Source organism: Eurypyga helias, unplaced genomic scaffold (genome assembly GCF_000690775.1).
Source record: "Eurypyga helias isolate BGI_N326 unplaced genomic scaffold, ASM69077v1 scaffold41608, whole genome shotgun sequence".
Taxonomy (NCBI): Eukaryota; Metazoa; Chordata; class Aves; order Eurypygiformes; family Eurypygidae; genus Eurypyga; species Eurypyga helias.
In genome coordinates this window covers 11,578-16,837 of record NW_010269662.1, presented here as the reverse complement: position 1 = coordinate 16,837, position 5,260 = coordinate 11,578, and positions in this window count along the sequence as shown.

The following is a 5,260-nucleotide window of genomic DNA, read 5'->3' as shown; positions in this document are numbered from 1 at the left end:
TAAAGACATCCCCTAGCAAGCAAAGGCGTCAAAATTACTGTGTAAAAATAGCTGGAAATATGAACAGTTGAACCAAAGAAAGGTGTGGAGGGAATCAATTCTGAGCATAACACTACTTTTAAGTGGGTGTAGTATATGAGATCCCCTGTGGATCTGAATTTTCCAGGTGAAATGCACAAGGTTGGTTCAAAGCTCCACATTACCTGAAAGATAGAGTTTAAAATGCACAAATAACAGCATTTAGACCCCACTAATTTTCTGTGGGAAACAGTCCTTGAAGTACACCAAATTGTCTAGCTTTGTGTTTTGTGAGGGTACCCTGCAAACTAAGTTTATTAAAATATCTTCCTTCAAATAATTATTAAAATATACAATTTTTTTGTGGTTTGTGGTTTGGACTGGTGTTTTTTTTGTTTTGTTTTGGTTTTTGCTAGCCTACTTCTCTAATCTAAACATTTTCATTTTGCTGGCCAGATATTATACAGTGGTCTCCTAGCTTTTGCTCAGGCAAGCCTGAAGGCAAGCAGTGAGATGCCCATGCCCACCGAGTGTGGGTTGGAGTCCCAAGGATGAGGGGCTCTGGCTGCAGAGTCCTCACTGGCCACCCTGGGCTGGCAGGTTCTGGGTGTCAGGAAGTCATTTGTTGGTCAGGTCTGTTTGACCTCCTAAGGATTGAAATTTAGGATGAGATAATCTGTAAACATTAAGCATAGTTTATGCTCTACCGGGAGATCAGGAGGAGCAATGCCAGAAACAAAGTGCCTTTTTGCCATGCTCCCATCTAGGTCCTCTGCTGACCTGGCTGTGCTTTCACCTTGTTGAAACACAGGCTTTTTGATCCACTACAAATTATAAGAAATAAAGGTATTACAAATAAAAACTAGTTACTAGTTCAATGGAAAATGCTAATGCAGCATGAAAAAGCTGCAGTTATCATGCATCACCACTGTATGCCACTACAGCCTAATTACTCTACTGTATCCCAGAGATGTGGCACTGTTACAACAAACCCCCAAGAAACACTTAGTTAATATTAAATTGTAATCCTATTACCTTTGGATGTTCTCAATGCTATTAATCTCACAGTTTCCAAGTCAGCAGTTTAAAAACAGATTATCTGAAAATCATAATGCCATTAACCTCTTTGTCCATATACCATTTCTAAGCACAGGAGCCAACAGGAGTCAAAAAAATAATAAATTTATATTTTCAATATATTTTCTTCTTAAGAACATTCTGTATGAATTTAAAATTAAACGAAAAAGTACCAGCCATGGAACAGAGTATTTTGATAATCTATTTATGCTAAAGATAATATAAACATGAATAATCAGAAATTAATTATCTCATCCACTGTTTTTTATGTCCTCTATTGGACTGGTACAAAATTACTGTCAGATTTCTATTCTTGCATCAAAAGGAATAAATAAAATGCATTACAGAAGAGTTATTAGTTTTATATCTTGAAATAGATTTTTAGAGTTAATTTACTTCCTAATAAAATTTTTGTTGGAAATTCACTAGTGATACTGAAAAAAAATCTTTGCAACACGAAATACCAGGACCAACTAAAAAATAATTTCATGATGGCAAAGCTTGAAGAACTCCTTAAGTATTTGTGGATACATGATTAAATAATCTTACAGGTGTTTAGGTAAGCATTCACATGCTTTTTGAACCATCACCTGAATCGCATCTCCATTTTTGCTGCTTTCTCCTACAGGGGTGAAGTCTGCAAGAATATGTTCTTTTTTGGTGTCCTCAAATTTCTTATCATTCTCTTCTGTTGTTTCTGTATCTGATTATTAACAGATTTAGCAACTGCTCATTCTGTCTCTTTCTACATCTATTCTTCTGCTTTCTTCAGTTTTTATTCTGTCTGCAGTTTTAACTATTATTTGCCCTAAAAAAATCCTTATAAGATTGGTGGGAGAGAGAGGATGGTCAGATCAAGGACTCCCAATGAGTAATTGTAGAAATTATTACTTTGACAAAATCATTCCTAGAAATTTTAGGATCTCTAATCAAAATGTAAGGAATATCTCCATCTCCAGGGCAAGAGCCAGGTAACTTGGAATTGTAATCTGAGCACAAGCAGACACTGGAGTGTTTAAATTCAAAACTTCACAACAAATTACTCTTGTACAGGCTTATCATCACCTAGCCCAGGGAATTGTAGACCCCCTTGGATCACACCCTCTGCATCCCCCAGACAGTGAGGAAGATGGGTCATGGTACACGCGGAGTGTGTTTCCTTCTGTTGCTGAGGTGCCTGCTCGTCTTTGAGAAGCAGTCACAACAAAATAAAAAGAGAGCAACCCAGAGCTGTCTTTCATTTCCTCGGAGCTGTGTGACATTAAATTACCTATTTACAAAATAGATTAATATAGGAAGTTGTATTATGAGCTGAAATGGCTTGGAGGGGAAGGGGGTGGGTGTGTGGTGGGAAGAAACTTCTCCCTTGAAGGCATATCCTTAAAAGTTTCGGAGCTGTAGAGTCACTAAAGTGACATCTGTGAGTTGTTTCAGTGCTGGAGATCTTTTCAGCTGATTTTAAAACAGTGACTGGTCGAGCTTGATGATGCGACTTCCGCAGTAATGCAAGAGCAGTTGTATGGAGGTGGTACAGCTGGACGTTTTTTTTTTTTTATAAAAACCCTTTGTTAAGTCATCTGGGTTTTCTCTAGGTGATGTGATACATGATTGCTACCAGCAAACAGGAACCAATCCAAATATTTAGACTGAGACATGACCACAGCCATATACCGAGCTATGTCTGTCTAATAATTAGTAACTACGTGTACGTTCGACACTGTAGTTTACACTTTTGTAGAAAATCCTGTTTCTGACTGAAGCGTGACAGTTGAGCTCTGTGAGGGGTTATTCAAATCCCATAAGTGAATGAATCCGTTCCACAAGAGTTACCCTCTTAAAGTAATTGTTGGGAAAAATGAAAATGTAATCTTTAGTCCAATAATGTCTCTAGGGGAGGGAAACTTAAATTAAGTTATATTGGATCTTTGAAACATTATATTAGGAAAATTAGGCATTTTAGTTTTCTTTAAAAACCTAAGTTTATAGTAGGACTACAACAGTGCCGTGCTGGGTGTGAAAGGGGAATAACTATCAGTTGTGAAATATCTTTGGGTGGTTTAGTAGCATTACCATTCACAGCCACGGAATACATTATATTTTATTGTAAAGTTTGTTCCTTGGAGAAGTATAAATCTTGAAAGTGTGTCAATACTCGGCAAAGTAAATAGTCTCTGGAGGCAAAAAATGTTTAAGACCATCTATCAAGTATAAGAAGTTGATAGCAATTAAAATCAGAGCTGTTTATGTATAAACATAAATTGCAGAGGTAGCTTAAAACTGGCCAGTAATAACCTTGGCTGGGCAGAAATTCCGATTGCAAAAGACTACAAAAAAGCAACATCTGAATTTTAAGGACTGTTTTCGTAGCATACACTTTTTTTTCCTTAGGGGCAATATTTTCTATGATTTTTTTGTCAGTAAGGGGGATTTATATATTTATTTATTTCCACATTCAGGCATTGTTAAAAAAAAAAAAACCCAAACCAAAAAAAAACCCCAAAAACCCAAACCCAAACCAAACCCCAAAACCCACACCAAAAAACCAACAAAACAAATAATGAGCAAACCCAAAAATAGCTTAGATAAAATATTGCTTGTATTAGATGAACACTAAAACAGATTATATTTCTATGATCACTTCCCCCCAGAGTGATACAGAGAAGAATGAGGAAGTTTTTAAATTTCATTACTGTACTCATTAATGATGAATATTTTTATAAGGGAATGTACTTGCAATCCTTTGCATTACTGTGTATTTGAGTGGAATTATTAACTGTGTCTCCTTGATGCGTGAGGCCCTAAGGAAATGGACCACTGTGGGCAGCCTGCAGAGTGTTGTTTTTCAGTATGGTTACAGCACTCAGGACTTCAGCAGAATGAAAGCCCAGACAGAGAAAGAGCACTGGGGTCTCCTTCCTTTCGGGAGAGGAAACAGGTTAACCCGCTAAACCCAGCTACTGGGTACCTGTGCCGCTGGTTTGAGAGGAATGTGCTGGTCTTGCTCCAGGTAGACTGTCAGATCTTCTGGGATGGGGAGATCTGCCTTGACTTACCCTTGCACTGCACCCAGCAGAATCTGGCCACCGCTTGCCATCCTGCACAGTCTTCAGTGCAACCACAAACAAGCTCTGCACCGACAAGGTATGCACGTTTCCTATTTTTGGTCTTGTGGACGCTCTCAGATTGCTGTGATTTGGTCAGTCCTTGGGGGAGATGCAATTCGTGCAGCTGGAGCGCTGGGGAAGGTGGTGGTGGAGAGGGTGTGATGCCGGGCTGTTGGTGGAACCTGCCTCTTCTACCAAGGCTTCCGTGACAATAGGGATCTGCTAACACACACCCTGCAGCACCACATCGTATGGAGTCAGAGAGGCTACCTCCTTCTTCAAATATAGGGAGGTGTGACGGAGGCACCCAACTTCAAACGTGACAGTCCTGGAGAAGCTTGAAGCGTAAAGGTGCTCTGCTCACAGTGGGTTCTGCCACAGCAAGTGATGAGAGTGACCCTTCCAGCCAGTCCCACAGACACGGGGAACCTTGCTTGCAGCTGGAGGGGTGCCAAGCTGCTGGCTGGAAAGGAGAGGCTGTGACTGGGAACCTTTGAAAGGAACGGTTCAAAAGCCACGCTTGAAAGTGGAATAAAGCTACAAAAAATGAGATTGGAGGCTGTTAAACAGAGCATCATGTGCAATGTTTATCTGAAGTTAATGATGCTTGCATGCCTTCAAAGTGCATTTTAATATTTAAATTGATGCAAATGTAAATTATTAAAATAAAATGTCCATGAATTATCACCCTGAAGCTTTCACTTTTTTTTTAGAAAATGAGAGTGAAAGAGTCCCTAGGTCAGCTAAGTAAAGGAGAGACTCTCCTCATGTTGAATTTCTTCCACTGAAGAGAGCCTCTTTTCCCTCCTGTTAGCTGTGGGAAAGATACCCCGGGGAAGGAAATCTTAGAATGGGATCCAGATGAGGAGCTGGTATGTAACTGAGAGATTTTGGTGTTCTAAACACAAATAGCCACCAATGAGTGGATTAATTCTGGCATTAGGCAGAGAAGAAACACTCGTATCAGGAGTGTCGTCCCATCTCCCTTACTTTTAGAGGAAGGTCAGTCCAGCAGCTGTTTCTACATCTCTTTCAGAAGGGAGAAAAGTAAGAGGGCTTTT